Raw genomic sequence first — 21264 nt, forward strand, 5'->3', positions numbered from 1 at the left:
TAACATTATTAAAATGTCCATAATACCCAAAGCAATCTATAGGTTTGCTAATATTTTGTAGAGGGTTTTAGCATTTATGTTCATCAGGAATACTGGCTTATAATTTTCTTTCATTGTGGTTCAATGAAATTCCTATTAAAATGCCAATAGCATAGTTCACAGACCTAGAACAAATATTCCAAAAATGTATATGGAACCGATACTGAGAAAGGAGAACAAAGTTGGAGGTATCACAATACCTGATAACAAACATAGTTCAGGGTCATTGTAATCAAAATAGCATGGTACTGGCATAAGAACAGGCATATAGATCAATGGCACAGAACAGAGAGTTCAGAAATCAACCCATGCCTACATGGTCAATTAATATTTGACAAAGGAGCGTGGATGGAGCTGGAGAGCATTATGCTAAGTGAAATAAGTCAGTCAGAGAAAGATAAATATCACATGCTCTCACTCATTTGTGGATTATGATGAACAACGTAAACCGATGAACAAAAACAGATGTAGAGACAGAGAAGCATCAATCAGATGCTCAAAACTCAGAGAGAAGGCAGGGGAGGGTGGGAGTGAGGAGGAAAGATCAACCAAAGGACTTGTATGCATGCATATAAGCATAAGTGATGGATGTTGACAACAGGGGGTGAGGGTGAGGGCAGGATTAGGGGGATGAGGGGACATTGGGGGGATAAGGACACATTTGTAATAGCTTATTCAATAAAGGGAAAAATATTTTTTTTAAAAATTTAACAAAGGAGGCAAGACAGTCTCTTCAATAAATGGTGTTGGGACTATAGGACAGGTGCATGCAAAGAAATGAAACTCGACCACCAACTTAAACCACACACATAATAAACTCAAGATGGATAAAATACTTAAATGTAAGCCATGAAACCATAAAAATCCTAGAAGAAAACATAGGCAGTAAAAGCTCAGACATCAGTCATCGTAATGTTTTTTGCCAATATGAATCCTAGGGTAAGGGAAACAGGAAAAAAACAGATGGGACTATATCAAACTAAAAAACTTCTGTACAGCAAATCAAGAAAGTGAAAAGGGAAACCACTGTATGAGAGAACATATTCACCAATAATACATCTGAAAAGGGGTTAATTTCCAAAATATAAAGAACACCAGGAAGACAATTCAATTTAAAAATGGGCAAAGGACCTGAGTAGATGCTTCTCCAAAGAGGACATACAGGTACCCAATAGGACATATGAAAAAATGCTCAATGTTACTTATCAGAGAGATGCAAATTAAAACCACAATGAGATATCACCTCATACCTGCCAAAATGGCTACCATCAATAAATCAACAAACAACAAGTGCTGGCGAGGATGTGGTGAAAAGGAAACCCTAGTTTACTGTTGGTGGTGCAGCCACTGTGGAAACAGTATGGAGTTTCCTAAAAAAATTTAAAAATGGCCCTGGCCTGGTGGTCTCGTTCTCTCTCTCTCTCTCTCTCTCTCTCTCTCTCTCTCTCTCTCTCTCTCCCCCCCCTTCTTCCCTCCCTCCCTCTGATTCTCTTCTCAGATAACGATTAAAATAAAATGGGCCCTGGCCAATTTGGCTCAGTGGATAGAGTGTCAGCCTGCGGACTGAAGGGTTCGATTCTGGTCAAGGGCACGTACCTCAGTTGCAGGCTCAATCCCCTACCCTGGTTGCGTGTGTGTTGGGGAAGCAACCAGTTGATGTGTCTCTCTCACCTTGATGTTTCCTCTCTCTCTGACTCTTCCCCTCCTTTTCACTCTCTGGAAAAATATCCTCGGGTGAGGATTACCAAATAAAAAATTAAAAATGGAACTGCCTTTTGACCCAAGGATCCCACTTCTGGGAATATATCCTAAGAATCCTGAAACATCAATTCAAAAGAATACATGCACCACTATATTCATAGCAGCATTACTAGTATATACAAGAGCCAAGACCTGGAAACAGCCCAAGTACCCATCAGTAGATGAGTGGATAACAAAAGCTGTGGTATATTTACATAATGGAATACTATGTGGCCATAAAAAAGAAGGTAATTGTACCATTTGTGACAGCATGGATGTACTTGGAGATGATTATTCTAACTGAAATAAGCCAGCCAGAGAAAGACAAATACTAAATGATCTCAGTTAAATGTGGAATCTAATGAACAAAATAAACTGATGAACAAAATAGAAACAGAGGCATGGATATATGGAACAGATTGACAGCTGTCAAGAGGGATGGGGGTTGGGAGACTGTATGAAAAAAAGTGAAGGGATTAGGTAATGGCCAGAGGGAAGGGGGAAATGGGGACAACTATAAAAGTGTCAGCAATAAAAATAAAGTTAAAAAAATCCCCACACAAGTTACTGGAGAAAGGTATGCAAGGAATCTGGAGTTCCAATTTACATAATAACTTAAATCCTAAGGATTTCTGGTTGAGGGTATTTGATGTTTATCTCTGTAATTTTACTATAGGATGAGAGATTATGTTTTTGGAGTATTATTTTGCTCCCCAGAATACTATACCACTATTCTTTCCCTAGCAGTTAATAGAGTAAATAGTACATAGTGGGCATTCTGTGAATTTTGATAAATTGGGTAATTGTTGGTTTTCTTAGAGCAGGGTCTGGACTTACTCATCTCTACATGCCCATCATCTAATATAGTACCTCCTAGCATAAAATAGATATTCAATAATTTTTTAAAGAATTAAATTAAGATTTTTACTTCACTTTGAGGGAAGTGCCTATCTTTTTAACTACACATTTCTCAACTATGAGTGGCAGGGCCATGAATAAGCCATTGAGTCAGGATCAAAGGGTTAATGATAATCCAGAAAAGATAGAATGAGTTTAGCTGATATGTTTGCTTGATACATGCCAGCTTTTTATTTGGAGAGGTGACCTAGATAAGTCAAAGACTAGCAATAATGAATTGATAACCCTCAAACAGCAAAAATTATGGATCTTCCTGAAGCCCTGGGCAAAAAGGAAATGCAAAAGTTTTCCTTAATCATATTTCTGGGCTTGAAACTCGGAATTTGTGTGAAGATGCTGTGTTTCCGATTGCCAGCAGGGAAATGGGGAGCATGGTCAGAGAAGGTTGGGAGAAGAGGGGAAGAGAATGGGGACATAGTTGGGAGAGGGAATAGGAGAAAGGTAGCTAAAATGCAGAGGGAGAGAAAGTTGACCTGAAAGAATAGTGGCTATGGCCTCATCCTGGTTTTGTGATTGGTCAGTGATCTGTTTGCAAGCAAATTTTTGTTGGGCAGATCTTTCCTCATAGTGGCCAGAATATCCACTGCATTAGGTTTGACTGTAGTAGTCACCATCCTCCTAACTCTTTTCTAGTCTTGTGGGACCTTGGGATCCAGAGTGAGCTCTATGTGTTTTGTGGAGAAAGAGGGAGGAGGCATTAAATAACAGCTATCCTCCACAATAAAGATTCTCAGAAGAGTTTCTGATATTTTAGAGAGGGTTCCCTCTTATTAATAACAAATGGTGCTGTAAACTCTAGATCTAGGGCGTTCTTGATTGAAGGAAGAAGTCATTGCAATTTTAGTGTCATCCAGGAATTGTTTATAGATTAAATATATTGTCTAGAAGTTACTAGTATATAAAGTCAGTGCAGTTAGTTACAACCAGATAGCGCCTTCCCTCACCTTCATAGATATGTAAAAAGATTCACTTAAGGTGTACTATCACTGTGCTCACTGTGCTCACAAAAGCTTCCAAGTAAAAGATCATTGGATCCAGTTTTTTTTTTTTTTTTATTGCTTAAAGTATTACAAAGGGTATTATATATGTGTCCATTTTATCCCCCCGCCCTAGACAGTCCCCTAGCCCCCCTACCCCCCAGTGTCTTATGTCCATTGGTTATGCTTATATGCATGCATACAAGTCCTTTTATTCCTAGAGAAAACTACAAAGCAGTTTCGTTCAGTTAATGACTATTGAGTCATTCAGCATGAATTTATTGAGGGACAGCTTTGCGAGGTGCTTTTGATTCAGTGTTGAGATAGAGAGATTTAGTCCCTAAATTGTACCTTACTAAGGTATAATCTGAAGGAAAAGGGATATCTTATTTTATTTAAATCTGATTTTAAAATCTACAAAGAAATGCTAGAAATTACTTTACATATACTGCTCTGGATTTTGTACAACTCAGTGGTGGCTCATATAAGATCTCATAACTCATTGCTTAAAAAGGACCTAGGAGACAAAAAATGGACTCTATCCCAGCCCACCCTCCCAAATGACATCGGGACCTGGGACCAACACTCTGGATGATATGAGTGAATGGTGCCAGAATCTGTTATATAACCTGCTGACTTGACTTTAAGATAGGAGCTCCCTAATAGTAACCTGTCATGAAAGCACAAAGTTATGGACTACTGAAATGAAAAAGGATCATAGAGATTCAAGTTCAGGGGTCTTCACATTTTTTAAAGTAGCTAAATTCTTTTTTCAAACAAGGCTTTAGACAGAACCCTATATATAAAACTGGTGAAAATGGAGCTGCTTTCATTAAAATGGGGTTAGGAGTTGCCAGATATAATCCGGGGGATCCACAGAACAAGGTTTGAGAACCACTAATCTAGTTCAGTTTCCTGACAATACAAATAGTGAAATCAAGATCTAGAGAAGTGAAAGCTTGCCTAATCCATACAGCAAGCTGGTGACAAGATCTGGACTAGCACCTAGGTTTCCTTTCCGGGCCTGTGTTCTGTTAATGACGTTTTACTGTTTAGAGCCTTATTTCCTAAGGGGAGAAAACGGTAACAATGAGTCTTTTATTTTATTCTCCTTGGTGAGATCTGACAGGGTCCACCGCTTCTTCCCTTCTAGTAAGTCAGTTTGGCCCCCTCTTGTTATTGTTTTTCTCTAAAACCCAGGCTGGGGCTTGTTTTAGCCTTTGTTCTGTTCCCAGTTTTTGCAGTGCCAAGATGGATAGGGAGAGAGCGGATTCAGACAGGTCATGGTGGCACAGATATTTCCTGTCCCTTGGCTAGTCTGGCTATGTCTTTCAGAGGCAGCAGAATGCCATGGCCAGGTGTGTCTTTCAGGGCCTTCCAAGCTCTTGGATGTGGTAGGTGTTTATAACCGCAGTTTCCTCATTATCTTCTGTTTTTCACAGGCTTCTAGCCACTACCTGAGGTAATACATCTAAGTCTCTGCTCTGAGAGTCATCAATCATTCAGAGCTCTCTGTGGTCTGGCCATAATTTATCTCTGTATTCTTAGTTTCCAGTGTCCCCTTCATGTATCCTAGGTTTTTTCTGAGACTGCTGTGTTTTGTCTCCTCATTTTGTCTCCTAACCTATTAAATATTACTCATCATTTTAAATACTACCTTTTCAAGAAGACTTTCTCAATTTCCAACTGTATGCCATCTCCCTCTTTTGTAGTATTAAAGTTTTTAGCCTCATCTCCCATCATTCCCTGCCTCATGTTTTATGTATAACAATTTTGTACATGCCATGTTGTTTCTCACTTCCATGCCTTTGCTTATGCTGTCCATTTGCCCCGACTTCCCAGCCCTAATTTTTACTTCACTTTTACCCAGCTCACTCCTATGTAAATTTATTCCAAGATGGCTTTCCTGACCCCTCCACACTGATTCAGGCTCCCCCCCGCCCATAATAGAATATACCTATTTCTATCTTTGTACTTACATGCTATATTTTATCTATTTGTACCTGACTCACACACTAGACCAGTGATGGTGAACCTATGACATGCATGTCAGAGGTGACATGTGAACTCATTTTTTTGGTTGTTTTTTTTTTTTGTTAAATGGCATTTAAGTATATAAAATAAATATCAAAAATATAAGTCTTTGTTTTATTGTGGTTGCAAATATCAAAAAATTTCTATATGTGACACAGCACCAGAATTAAATTAGGGTTTTTCTTTTCTTTTTTTTAAAATATATCTATATCTATATCATCTATATCTATATCTATATCTATATCTATATCTATATCTATATATATATATATATTTTTTTTTTTATTGATTTTCTTACAGAGAGGAAGGAGAGAGATAGAGAGTTAGAAACATTGATGAGAGAGAAACATCGATTAGCTGCCTCCTGCACATCTCCTACTGGGGATATGCCTGCAACCAAGGTACATGTCCTTGACCGGAATCGAACCTGGGACCTTTCAGTCTGCAGACCAACGCTCTATCCCCTGAGCCAAACCGGTTTTGGCAAGTTAGGGTTTTTCAAAATGTTGACACACCGAGCTCAAAAGGTTCGCCGTCACTGCACTAGACAGTGTTCTCTGACTTATAATTTCTAGCATCTAGCATTTTACTAATAGTAGATGCTTAATAAATATTTGTAGGATAGATGAATAAATTACTTTTATGTTATTATAATGGCTTGAGTTATAGTCTACATTTTTTTGGTAAATATTTATCTACCTGTAGACTATAAATTAATTCTGTGAGGATAAAGAAAGAGATTGAATCCTACTCATCTTTTTGACCCTCTTAGAGCCTCATTCTTAGTGAGCAGATCAATTAGGGTTCTCCAGAGGAACAGAACCAGTAGGAGATATATTTTAAGGAATTGGCTTACATGAGTGCAGAGCTGGCAAGTCTGAATCTGTAGGGCAGGCCAGCAGGCTAGAAATCCATTCAGGAAGGGTTTCTAGTCTTGAGACAAAATTCCTTCTCTGGGAAACTCAGGTTTTGCCTTCAAGGCTCTTCGCTGATGAAATGAGGCCTACACAGATTGTCAAGGATAATCTCCTTTACTTAAAGTCAGCTGACATCTACAAAGCACCTTCATAGTATCATGTAGACTAGTGTTTGACCAAACAACAGGGCACCATAGCCTAGCCAAGTTTACACAAAATTTTATCATCACAGTAAGTGACCAATAAATGTTTGCTTAATTAAAATATGCCTTTGAGGTTCTTATCTAAAGCTCAGTAAAGGAGAACAATCTCACTTCTGTTTCCAGCAGTAATTTGAACTCTATAACTTAAAACCACCATCTAAACTCCTCCCAACAGCTCTAAATAAAAAATAAAAATACCTTTTAAGATACATAACTGAACTTGTAAGAAAGCAAGGGACTCTCCAATGGCTGAAAATGAAGACAGACTGAGTAGTAAGTCTATGAGATGTTTTTATCAAGCCTGTTGGGATATTTATTATGGTAACTTTGGGACTTGGGAAAAGGAGATAAGACAGACCTTAAAGGTAAGACCTACAAGTGAGACTGGGACAGTCAGTGAAATGGTGGATAGAAAAAAATCAAATTAATGCATGGACGCAAGGAAGTTGCAGATCTCAGCCTATCCTCTAGATAGGAAAAAAAAAAAAGGCCTCTCTTTGAGAATCAAAAACCATAGGTCTGGTCCAGGCTGGGTAGGTGAGTAAGTTGGTTAGAATATTGTCCCGATACACCAAGGTTATGGGTTCAATTCTAGTTCAGGGCAACCAATAAATGCATAAATAAGTGGAAGAACAAATCAACGTTGTTCCCCCCACCCCCTCAAAAATCAGTTAAAAAATTAAAACAAAACTATAAATCTGTCCTCAGTTGGGTTTGGAGTTTGGATGTATAGTATCTATGTGCCCTGAGGTCCTACAAGTTGATTAATAAACATAAAAGTATGCCCAGCCAGTGATACCTGGGGGTGCCTAGCAGAAAAACACACAAACCTCCTTAAGGTGATAAAAGATCTAAAACCATAAGATGATAGCTGTAGCCCTGACCGGTTTGGCTCAGTGGACAGAGCATCAGCCTGTGGACTGAAGGCTCCCAGGTTCGATTCCGGTCAAGGGCATGTACCTTGGTTGCGGGCACATCCCTAGTAGGGGGTGTGCAGGAGGCAGCTGATCAATGTTTCTCTCTCATCGATATTTCTAACTATCTTTCTCCCTTCCTTTCTCTGTAAAAATCAATAAAATATATTTTTAAAAAATAGCTGTAAAATGAATATATTTAAAATGGTTAAGGACAAACAAATGAAAAATGAGAGGATAGAGTCAGATATCACGAATAATATAAGGCAGATATGTCAAATAGAATTTCTAGAAATAAAAACACAAAGCATTGAAATTAAAAACATCATGGATGGTTTAAATGAGAGATTAGACCCTGCTGAAGAGAAAATTGGTGAATGGAAAGTAAGGTAGAAATTACCCATGATGTTTCACAGGGAGGGAAAATATGAAAGCATAGTTAAGAGACATGAGGATAGAATGAGAAGATCCAATATATGTTTAATAATTGTTCTAAAAGGAAAGAATAGAGAGAATGGAAAAGAAGCAATATCTAGAGGTAATGGTCGAAAATTTTCAAAAATTGATGAAAGACCTCAATTAGGAAGCACATCGAGTTCCAAAGGATAAATGAATATAAAACTACTTCTAGACATATTATAGTGAAACTGCATAACACAACTATGAAAGTAATTCTTAAGAGCATCGGAAATAAAAGTAACTGCTTACAAGAAATGAACAACTGAAAATAGTGGCAAAATAAACAAAGGAATAATATCCTTAAAAGCTGAGAGGGAAAATAAACCCCACTTAATCTAGAATTTTTCGCCTAGTTAAATCTTAATTCAAGAGTGAGGGTAAACAAAACACTAATTCAAAAGAATATGTGCACCTCTATATTTATTGCAGTGTTATTTATATATGAGTGGATAAAAAAGCTGTGGTATCAATATATGAGTGGATAAAAAAGCTGTGGTACAACCTGGCCAGTGTAGCTCAGTGGTTGAGCTTCAACCCATGAATCAGGAAGTCACACTTTGATTCCTGGTCAGGGCACATGCCCAGGTTGCAGGCTCGATCCCCAGTAGGGGGCATGCAGGAGGCAGCTGATCATTGATGTTGATGTTTCTATCTCTCCCTTTCCTTCTCCCTTTCTCTCCCTGAAATCAATAAAAAAAAATTTAAAAAAATAAAGTGAGTTCACAACAAAATAAAATACAAAACGTATATATTTTTTAAAAAGCTGTGGTAAATATATACAATGGAATATTACTTGGCCATAAAAAAGAATGAAATCTTAACCATTTGCAACAGCATGGATGGACCTAGAGGGTATTATGCTAAGTGAAATAAGTCAGTCAGAGAAAGATTAATGCCATATGATTTCATTTATATGTGGAAGCTAAAGAACAACATAAATGAACAAACAAAACAGAAATAAACTCATAGATACAGAGAACAGATTGATGGTTGGGAGACTAGGTGAAAAGGGTGAAAGGATTGAGAAGTACAGGTTGGTATTTAGAAAATAGTCATGGGTTGTAAAGTATAGTCAATAATATTGTAATAAATATCTATGGTACTAGGTGGGTACTGGAAATATCAGGGGGAACATTTTGTGAAGTATATGATTGTCTAACCATTATGTTGTATACCTGAAACTCATATAAAATAATATTGACTGTAAAGTGTAATGGAAAAAACAATAAAAAAAAACCACAGCAAACTTCAAGACAGCAAATTTCAGCACAATTTAAAAACCAGCTGTCTGAAATTGGAAACACACACACACACACACACACACACACCTAAAAAATAGTAATTTTTCTGATGATCCCTTGTTATGAATATTGTAGGTTCTTGCATTGGGATTGGGAGGTAGGATTTGAAGACCTAGTTTTAAGTTTCCTACACATGGATGATAGACAGACTTGTAAGTCTTTAGACCATTCAAGAAACATAGTCATGTATCAGAATTGTTAATACAAAGGGAGAAGCTACTCTTGGCTTTAGGATTTCAGCTTTATAAAAATCCCCAAAGTACACAATCTAGACCCTGGGAAATAAATAGCATTTAAGTAGAAATCTCTTTTCAAGAGTATTGTCAAGGTTTCTTTTTCATTATTCCCCAAACTCCAAATTATTGGCTTCATGGGTCTTCAGAGGCCCCTCTCCTAGTTACTGGCAAGCCAGGAAGCAAGAACTAGCTCCATCTTTTAGCTTATCCCCACTGCCCTGTCACTTCCTCTATGCCATAAACATATCCTATGTTATACCATAACTGTACCACTATTTAGCATGGCTTTGTGAATTATACATTCATACTGCAATATTTTTGTGTAAGCCACTTCTCTACTTGGAATGCCCTTTCCACGCCACATATTAAAATCTTACTGTTTAACTTCAGAGCCTGATAATGACTTTAGAAACCATGTGGTTAAATGTCTTCATTTACATATGAAGAAAATGCAATTCAGATGATTTCCTAAGCTATACAAAATTTCTCCCATTCACCCTATAATCAGAATTTATCACTCAGTTCTCTGTACTATAGCACAAACAGAAAATCATGTATGTAGAATATCTGAGACCTGATCTGTTCTGAATTAATTTATTTCAAGTTTAAATATCCTAACTTTAAAAGAGCACAAGGAATTTTTTAAATTGTGGCAAAATACACATAACATAAAATTTATCATCCTAACTATTTTTTAAAATATGTTTTAAAAAAATTGATTTCAGAGAGAAGAAAGGAGAGGGAGAGAGAGCTAGAAATATCAATGATGCAAATCATTGATTGGCTGCCTCCTGCACAACTCCTACTGGGGATCGAGCCTGCAACGCAGGCATGTGCTGTGACTGGGAATCAAATCATGACTTCCTGGTTCATGGGTCAACTCTCAATCACTGAGCCAGACCAACCAGGCATTAACTACTTTTAAGTGTATAATTTTTTTTTTAATATATTTTATTGATTTTTTACAGAGAGGAAGGGAGAGAGACAGAGAGCCAGAAACATCGATGAGAGAGAAACATCGATCAGCCGCCTCCTGCACATCTCCCACCGGAGACGTGCCCGCAACCCAGGCACATGCCCCTGACCGGAATCGAACCTGGGACCCTGCAGTCCACAGGCCGACGCTCTATCCACCGAGCCAAACCGGTTTTGGCTTAAGTGTATAATTTAATAGTGCTAAGGTACTCACAGAATTTTGAAACCAATCTCTACAAATCTTTTAATCTTGCCAAACTGAATTTCTGTATCCATCAACAACAAATCCCCATTGAACACAAGGATTTCTAAAGTCGTGTTTTATCCTATATGGTGTGATAAAATAAAGGAATTTAAGTAAAAAGAAACTGAAAACTTTAATTTCAAGAGTTTGAGAATTATTTAGAAGACTCATGAAGAAAAACGTTTTCTCTTAAAAGCTACTGTGAGAAAAAAGATTAATATTTATAATGGTTGATTATTAATAAGAAAGTTAGCAAATTGTACCTACAGGTTTTAGTTGTCTATATCATTTGGTATAAGTATCCATATTAGAGCTATATTTTTATTACAAAAGTTGTGGACGACAAAGGGGTATGCATAAGTTTAGTGACCAAAAGTAACCTTAAGGAGTGATCTGGTTGTGAATTTCTAACTGGGCAGGTCATGGTGGATAGTCATGCCCAGGTGTATAATTTCTTTAGTAAAAGATTTTTAAGCAAGCCCTGTACATTGTTCTTGTGCATCTAGGTTTACACACCTTTGGAATGTCAGAAGTAATCCTCTTATTCAGTTCTCTCCAGGAAAACTTTAACCACCCTCTAGAGAGCACATAATCTTATTAACTATCCTGTACCTTGTTTTCTCCCACCTTCAAGTAATCTTCTTTGTGTTCCCTCTTTAATTTCAAATGTATAAAAGAAACTGCAAAATTCATTCTCTAGAGCACTTGAGATCTTGCTTCTGGGCAATGTTGTCAGTTTGATTCAAATTCTTATGAAAATTCTCTATAGGTTTGGATGTTTCTTACGTTGACAAAGCCATACTTCCTAGGAAGCCATTTAAAAATAGAAATTGAAATTGTTATCTCAATTATTTTTTATTATAAAATTTTATTTAATCTAAAATTAAATAGAAAAGCATGCATAAAAGTGAATGTTTTAGAAAATTAGTACATTGTGAGATTTTAAAAAATGAATCCTCTTTTAAATTTTTTTTGGAATAATTAGATATTTTAGAAGTAGTGTGAAGTGATTAATAATATCTGTTCTGGAGTTAGATTGTATGGTCTTAAATTCTGAATCCACCACTCAATAGTTGTATGACCTTGAACAAGTTAATCTCTCTATGGCTTTGCTGTAAGATTATCTTTTTTCTTTTTTGAGTGAAAGCAGTTTTATAACTAGAGGCCCGGTGCACAAAATTCATGCCTGGGTAGGGTCCCTAGGCCTGGCCGGTGATCAGGGCTGATCAGGTTCCCCGCCTCCCTACCTGCTGGCCTCCTCCTTCCCTCACCACCCGCGTGCCACCACACCATTCCCTGTCTCCCAGCACCCCCATCTCCTCCTTCCCCCGCTCTGTCAGCACCCCACCGCTGCCACTGGTCACCTGCATATTTTGTGCTGCCCCCTGGTGGTCAGCGCACATCATAGCAAGTGATTATATAGGGTGCTATCTCCCTTATTAAAAATTTTTTTAAAAGTATGTTTTTATTGATTTCAGAGAGAGGAAGGGAGAGAGAGAGAGGGGTAGAAACATCAATGACAAGAGAGAATCATTGATTGGCACACCCCCTACTGGGGAACAAGCCCACAACCTGGGCATGTGCCCTAACTGGGAATCAAACTGTGGTTCATGGGTTGATGCTCAACTATTGAGCCACACCGGCTGTGCTACCTTCCTTATTTGATTGATGTGAGGATAACGGAATAAGATGTGTAAAGTCAATACAATAACTAGTACTTACTAAGTACTTAACAAATATTAGCTATTATTAATTTTACTATAAGTTAATATAATTCTGGCACTTGGTCTCTAGGATTAATAATCTATACTTCTGGTAACACTTTTATTTTTATTCTTCTTTGTACCAGAGCTGGGACAAAGTCTAGTCTTTATTTCCCCTACCGTGCCAACCAGTACTTTGCCTACTGCTGGGCAAATAGTAGGTACCTAATCTAATTAATCTTTGTTAATGAGTGAATGATGATAGTGTTTTAAAAGGTTTATAGGATACATTTTATTATAACAGCACTAATAATAGACTCCACTAAGGATAAAATGAACTGGATTTTCAGGCAAATCAGTTTGGGTTGGTTTTTAAAACTACAGTTTTGGGGCTTATTGAATGTGAAGAGCATTTCAGTGGATCATTAGAGGTAACTGAAAGGATGGACAAATTCATTGAGCAGAAGATAGTCAGAACCACACAATATATCGATGCACTTCTGTTCTAAGGCATGAGCTTCTATCCAGATCCATTCTGGACTAAACTTGGTATAACAAAAAAAGCACTGAATTGAGAAGAGATCAGCATTCCCACAGGGTTCCCACTGTATGACCTTGGACAACTTTTCCTCTTTAAACCTCAGTTTCTTGTACAAAACCAATAGGCCCAGTGCAGAAATTCTTGCACGGAAAGGATCCCTAGCAGCTGCTGGCTGCCGGCTGGTGCCTCCCTTCCAGCCTCCCTTTCCTGGCTGCTGGCCGGGGCCTCCCTTCCCTGTCTGCCAGCTGCCGGCCGGGGCCTTCCTTCCACACTGCCCCCTGGTTGTCAGCGCATGTCATAGTGAGTGATCAAACTCCCGGTTGGTTGAACTCCTGAGGGGACACTTTGCAGGTAGCATCTAAGGTCCATTTCTCCATTTAGAACATGTGTGGTTCCATGTTGCTAAATTCAGGTGTAACTAGGACCTTGTGGAATGTCTCTTCCACGACAGTGCCAGTTCTTCTCCCAGCCTGCCAAAATTCAGTCATTAGTGCCTATTCTGATGAATAACATCTCTCCCTGAATCGTTGCCAATTGGAAATTGTAGAATGGAATGTGCCACCTGGGTTTGGATTTGGAAATCAAAAGTACTGATGCCTTGAGGCATAAGGATGTTTCTGAAAAGTCATGGTGGTGAGTGAGCTGATCATACCAGCCATGGCAGCTTGCACTTGGATCAGGAAAAGAGGGTCGTCCCCTTCTCTAATGAGAGCAGAATGAGGGGATTACTCTTTTATTTTTTTAATTTAATCCTCACCTGAGGACATGCTTAGAGAAAGGAAGGGAGGGAGGGAGGGAGAGATGTAACAGAGAAACATTGACTGTTTGCCTTCCATACACTCCCCCCACTGGAAATCAAACCCACAACCCAGATATGTGCCCTGACCCATAATGGAACCAGCAACACTTCAGTGCACGGGATGGTGCTCAACAACAGCCACTCCAGCCAGGCAGAATTCTTTTTTTTATTACCTTCATGCAGTTTGCTATGTGAAATGTGCCCTGGTGATGCAGTATCACAAAGTGTATCAATGAATCAGTAAAGTGATAAAAAACAAATAAAACTTTCTTATGCTTCCATAATGCTTTGCTGTTTATAGAGGGTGGGGCAAAATTAGGGTTACAGTTGTTTGTATGGAAAATAACACAATTAATAAGTAATAATCTACACTAATAAAAGAGAAACATGGTAATTGGCGTACGACCGCTACCCTTTTCATTGGCTAATCAGCAAGATATGCAAATTAACTGTCAGCCAAGATGACGGCCCGCAGCCAGGCAGCTTGAAACTAACATGAGGCTTGGTTGCCTCAGTGACGGAGGAAACCAATGTTCCCCGCCTGCGGTTGCAGGCCTCTGAGCGGGCAGTTTAAGAAACTCTGTAACAAATACCGCCCGACTTCAGCCAGCAGATTCACAACATTGTAAGCAAAGGCCAGAAACCTACTTTCAGCTGAGGCCTAAGAGCTGGAGCCAAGCCTCAAGCTAAAGCTGGCCCAGAATAAAAAAAAGAAAAAGAAAAAAAGGAACAGTTGGAAGCTTCAGTCACCTACTGCCTGAAAACAGCCCTCAGCCCCTCACCAAGACTGGCCAGGCACCCCAGTGGGGACCCCCACCCTGAAGGGTATGTGACCAGCTGCAAACAGCCATCATCCCCTCACCCAGGCTGGCCAGGCACCCCAGTGGGGACCCCCACCCTGATCCAGGACACCCTTCAGGGCAAACGAGCCGGCACCCAACCATGCACCAGGCCTCTATTCTATATAGTAAAAGGGTAATATGCCTCCCAGCACCGGGATCAGCGGAGCCACGAGGCCTCCCGGCACCGAGATAAGCGTGACGGGGGCAGCGCCCAAACCCCCTGATCGCCCTGTGGCTCTGTGTGTGACAGGGGGTGGGGCCACAACCTCCCTATCCACCCTGCTCTGTTCGTGACAGGGGAAGGCGCCCCAACCCCTTGATCAGCCCTGCTCTGTGCCTGATAGGGGGGAGCTCTCCAACCCCCCACCCCCACGGGCCCTGCTCTGTGTGTGACAGGGTAGAGCCATAACCTCCCCATCAGCCCTGCCCTGAGTGTGAGAGTGGCAGCGCCCCAACCCCCTGATCGGCCCTGCTCTGTGGGTGATAGAGGGCGGTGCCCCAACCCCCTGATGGGCCCTGCTCTGTGTGTGACAGGGGCAGCGCCCCAACCCCCTGATTGGCCCTGCTCTGTGTGTGACAGGGTACAGAGCCCCAACCCCCCTGATGGGCCCTGCTCTGTGAGTGACAGGGGGCAGTGCCCCAACCCCCTGATTGGCCCTGCTCTGTGCATGACCGAGGGTGGCACCGCAACCTCCCCATCGACCCTGCCTTGAGTGTGACGGGACGGTGCCCCAACCCCCCAATCGGCCCTACCCTGATCGTGACTGAGGGTGGCATCACAGCCTCCCAATCTCCCTGCTCTGTGCATGACAGGGGGCGGTGCCCCAATTCCCCAATCAGCCCTGCTCTGAGCCCGACCAGGGGCTGCACCTAGGGATTGGGCCTGCCTTCTGCCACCCGGGAGCAGGCCTAACCCAGCAGGTCGTTATCTCCCGAGGGGTCCCAGACTGCGAGAGGGCACAGGCCGGGCTGAGGGACCCCCCTCCCCCCCGAGGGCACAAATTTTTGTGCACCGGGCCTCTAGTCTTATATAATAAAAACCTAATATGCTAAGTGTCCGGTTGTCTGTTCAACCAATCAAAGCGTAATATGCTAATGATATGCTAAGACTGCTCAACTGCTCGCTATGACATGCAGTGACCACCAGGGGGAAGATGCTCCGACTGGTAGGTTAGCTTGCTGCTGGGGTCCAGCTGATCAGGACTGAGCGAGATGGGCTGGACATGCCCTGGAGCCCTCCTGTGGCCCCTCCCGGGCTGGCCAACCTCCCGCGTCCCTCCCTGGCCCCGATTGTGCACCGGTGGGGTCCCTCAGCCTGACCTGCGCCCTCTCACAATCTGAGACACCTCAGGGGATGCCAGAGAGCCAGTTTTGGCCTGATCCTGCAGGCCAGGCTGAGGGACCCCACTGGTACACAAATTTGTGCACCTGGCCTCTAGTAGAAGAATAAACTGTGTTTCATGTACTCACATCCTACTTTTGTCCCACCCTGTATTCTTTTTTTTTTTTTTTACTGTTTTTTTTATTTCATAATCATAAACTTAACTCTGCAATCCAGCTAGACTGGGAAGGTTAAGGAAATTATGGAACCCAATAAACTGGCAAGAGCACAAATATTATAGAACATTCCAAGTAAATCAGGGTGAAGGGGTGCTCTCCTGAGCTACAGAAGGAGTGGTCTAATGGTTAAGATAAAACACAAGTCAAATTTATTAGAGTTGTACACAGTCAGCAATGGTGATCTTGCTGGTCTTGCCATTCCTGGACCCAAAGCGCTCCATTACTGTCACAATATTCATGCCTTCTGTCACCTGACCTAAGGCTACATGCTTGCCATCCAACCACTCAGTCTTGGCAGTGCAGATGAAGAACTGGGAACCGTTTGTGTTAGGTCCAGCATTTGCCATGGAAAAAATGCCAGGATCTGTATGTTTCAGGACCAAGTTCTCATCCTCAAATTTCTCCCCATAGGTCAGTGGTTCTCAACCTTCCTAATGCTGTGACCCTTTAATACAGTTCCTCATGTTGTGGTGACCCCCAACCATAAAATTATTTTTGTTGCTACTTCATAACTGTAATTTTGCTACTGTTATGAATCGTAATGTAAATATCTGATATGCAGGATGTATTTTCATTGTTACAAATTGAACATAATTAAAGCATAGTGATTAATCACAAAAACAATATGTAATTATACATGTGTTTTTCGATGGTCTTAGGCGACCCTTGTGAAAGGGTTGTTCAACCCCCAAAGGGGTCGCGACCCACAGGTTGAGAACCCCTGCCTTAGATGGACTTGCCACTTGTACCATATGGTGTGTGAAGTCCCCACCCTGGCACATAAATCCCGGAATAATTCTGTGAAAGCAGGAACCTTTATAACCAAATCCTTCCTCCCCAGTGCTCAGAGCACGGAATTTTTCTGCTGTCTTTGGAACTTTGTCTTCAAACAGCTCAAAGGAGACGCGGACCAAGGGCTCGCAGTCGATGGTGATATCAAAGAAGAACATGGTGGGGTTCACCATGGCTGGTCATGGGCGGCTTCGGGGCTGTGGCGTCTGCAAAGTGGGCCCCAGCCTGTATTCTTTATCATACTTGATCTCACAAGCATTCTACATGGAAATCAGGTCTTCAGTTTCCCCATCCTGTAATATCATTTAGGGATCTCTGTTGAATTAGAGTGTGCTTTAATTTTGGTGAGAGTTGTCTTTCTTGCTCTAAGGATGCAGCATTGTAGAATGGAAAGGGCATGTGGTCTGTCTCTAATTAGGAGTTTGACTGAACTAGTTAAGTATTTCCTCTCTCTGGGCCTCTGTTTCCTCATAAATAAAAGGCCTCTAAGGAAAAATTTCCCTCTCAGATGGCTAGGAGAATATGTTATTAATGTCTCATATGAGACTAAAATTTATAAATAATTCAGTAACTAGTATGTTGATTTGTACCTAAAATAGATCATTAAGCCAGAGGATGGTCTTATGGTACATTGGAGTAAATGACCATATTTCTGCCTATTTATAAGTGCCTGATCAGCATTCAAACAATGAATCCATTTTGTTGAAATGCTTTCCATTTCAAAGGACTCATACAGGCGCATATTTAATCCAGTGATTTTTAAATAAAGGGGGGGAGGAAAGGACCTAAAATATGTGGATGGGTGCTATGCTAGATATCTTACATACTTACCTATTTATTTAACAAATGTTGGGTATTTTACATGTACCAGGCATTATAATGGGCATTGGACTGATACAGCAGTTATCATGATAGCAAGGTCACTGCTGTCACGGAACTTACATTTTGGTTGGGGAGATGGATAATAAACAAATAATCAAGGAAACTTTAAAATAAATATAATGTCTATGAAGATAACAGATAAAATGACTGCAAGGGGAGGGGACTACTGTTCAGGTAGTCAAGAAAAACATCACCGAAGAAGTAATGTGTGAGCTGAGACTTGAATAGTACAGAGATCTGAGGGAAAAATGTATCAGTAGCAAGTGCAAAAGCCCAAAAGAGATGGTAAGTTTAGCATGTTTGAGGAATACATTAAAGGCATGGTCATTTAAATCTAACAAACTTTAGAAATAGATATTATCATTGTCTTGTAGTTGAAGATACAGAGGAATAAAGAGCCCAAGTTCAAGTAGTAAGTTGAGGGCCTGAGATGTAAATCCAGGTTAGGCTGGCTTTAAAATCCATGCTCTTTCCACTGTGGAATGCCTCTCAGCAATTGATTAAAATGCAGTTTCTGAGTTGGCTTGAATAACTTGTTTCTCAGTGACATGGTGGGGAAGGTATTCTTTCTTTTGATTCAGGGAGTATATATCCAGCTGAAGGTGTAAATGGCTATTTGTTATTTGCATTTAATGACCATACAATATTGTGTATTCTTATATGATACTCTTTCATGTATTGTGACTCCTTGTTCCCTCAAGGTAGGTGGGTTTCAGGTAAGTGGTTGTCCTCTGTCAAGGATCAAGCAACAGATTTTTAAAAAATATATATATTTTATTGATTTTTTACAGAGAAGAAGGGAGAGGGGTAGAGAGTTAGAAACATCGATGAGAGAGAAACATCAATCAGCTGCTTCCTGCACGCGCCCCAGTGGGGATGTGCCCGCAACCAAGGTACATGCCCTTGACCGGAATCGAACCTGGGACCCTTGAGTCCGCAGGCCGACGCTCTATCCACTGAGCCAAACCAGTTCAGCCAGATTTTTATTAAGAATGTTGTTATGAGTTTGTCTGGCATGGCTCAGTGGTTGACCGTCAACCTATGAACCAGGAGGTCATGGTTTGATTCCTGGTCAGGGCACTTGCCTGGATTGGGGGCTCGATCCCCAGTGTGAGGCTGCCAGGCAGCTGATCAATGATTCTCATCATTGATGTTTCTATCCTCTCCTTTCCTCTCTGAAATCAGTGTGTGTGTGTGTGTGTGTGTGTGTGTACATATATATATATTTAATAATGTTGTTGTGGGCTGAATGTTTGTACCCCCCTCCCCCAATTCATATCTTAAAGCTCTAACTCCCAATGTGGTGGTATTAAGAAATGAAGCCTTTCCGAGGTAATTAGGTTCAGATGAGGTCATGAGGGTGGGGCCCCCATGATGGGATTGGAGTCCTTATAAGAATAGGAAGAGACACCAGTGTTCTTCTCTCTCTCTACCATGTGAGAACGCAGCAAGAAGGTGGCTGTCTGCAAGATAGGAAGAGGGTCTTACCAGGAATCAAATAGGCTAGCACCTTGATCTGGACTTCCCAGCCCCTAGAACTGTGAGAAATAAATTAAGCACCCAGTCTATTGTATTTTGTTATAGCAGCTTGAGTAGATAGATGTCTATCTATGTCTGTTTCTGTATATCTGTATATAGATAATAAATAGATAATATGTATATATATAGTAGATATATCTAAATTCATGTATAAGTAGACCTATGCATTTCAAATCCATGTTGTTCAAGGGTCAACTGTATTTTCAATCAGTGGTTCAAACCTCATATGCAAAAGGGCCAACTAATAATTATACATGGATTTTTAAAACATATATATTTTTTTATTTCAGAGAGGAAGGAAGCTGGAGAGATAGAAACATCAATGATGAGAGAGAATCATTAATCAGCTGCCTCCTGCATGCTCCAAACTGGGGATCAAGTCCGCAACCTGGGCATGTGCCCTGACCAGGAATCGAACTGTTACCCCGTTCAACCACTGAGCCACTCTGGCTGGGCTATACGTGGATTTTTGGCTGTGCAGAGGTTGGCACTCCTAATCTGCATGTTGTTCAAGGATCAATTCTATCATCTATCTATCTATTATCTATCAATCATCTATCATCTATCTATCTCTAGACAGCTAGAGAGAGAGAGAGAAAGAATCGAGATTTATTGTAAGAAACTGGCTCTCGCAGTTATGGAGAATGAGAAGTCCCTAGATCTGTCAGCAAGCTGGAGACTCAGGAGAGCTGATGGTGTAAGTTTCAGTCTAAGTTCAAAGGCAGGAGAAGAGGGATGCCCCAGCTCAAAGACAGACAGAGAGAGTAAATTCTCCCTAACTACACCTTTTTGTTCTTTTCAGGTTTGGATTGGGTAAAGCTCAGTTATACTGGGGAAGGCAATCTGTTTTACTCAGTCTGATTCAAATATTAATCTTATCTAGAAACACCTTCACAGGCACACCCAGAATATTGTTTAGCCAATTATCGGACACCTGTGGTCCTGTCAAGTTAACACATAAAATTAACTCTCCCAGCTATGCTCTGTATAAGGTAGGGGTGACTGACTGGGGACTAGAAGAAAGCATAGACAGTGTGCACCCTCGGGGGGCTTCTGATACAGGAGGGAGGAAGAAGCACATACACAGGGTAGGCAAAAATAGGTTTACAGTTGTTAATACTCAAAACACAGTGTTTATTCTCCTTTCTTTGTTGTTGTTGATCCTCACCTGAGGATATTTTCCCATTGATTTTTAGAGAGAGTGGAAGGGAAGGGGAGACAGAGAAAGAGAAAAATCAATGTGAGAGAGACACATTGATTGGTTGCCTCTCACACTCGCCCTGCTGGGCCTGCAACCCACATACTTGCCCTTGACTGGAATCAAACCCGAGACCTTTCAGAGGAAGGAGAAACCACTGCAGGAGAAGAGTACAGGAAAGATTTTATAAGGGAGCAGAACTTGTTTGAACCTTAATGAGGAAAGAGGTGATTTCTTTTATTTAAAAAAAATATTACTTTTCAAGTGACCTTTAATAAGCTTTAGGATATATACTAAGATAATTCATACAATTTATATCAAAAAAGAAAATGGAAGACTCTCCATCCAGTTTTCTTCAGGCTAGAATAACCTTGACAATAATCTGGATAAGAGCAATGAGAAAATGATTTTTGTCCCATTCCACTTACAAATATAGATACAGTCATTCTTC

General features: G+C 40.6%; 1 protein-coding gene and 1 pseudogene across 2 annotated transcripts in view; one reads left to right on the forward strand and one right to left on the reverse strand.

The window, feature by feature from the left end:
• The window catches only part of SYN2 (synapsin II), a 161420-nt gene that overhangs the window by 77897 nt on the left and 62259 nt on the right, over positions 1-21264 (forward strand). The window lies entirely within an intron of this gene.
• On the reverse strand, positions 16555-17367 carry LOC308529517 (peptidyl-prolyl cis-trans isomerase A-like; annotated as a pseudogene). Its single transcript has 2 exons — positions 17152-17367; positions 16555-16833 (listed from the first exon to the last, which is right to left on the reverse strand). The product of its transcript is annotated as a peptidyl-prolyl cis-trans isomerase A-like (transcript).

This window comes from Myotis nattereri (genome assembly GCF_964212035.1).
Source record: "Myotis nattereri genome assembly, chromosome: 14".
Classification (NCBI taxonomy): domain Eukaryota; kingdom Metazoa; phylum Chordata; class Mammalia; order Chiroptera; family Vespertilionidae; genus Myotis; species Myotis nattereri.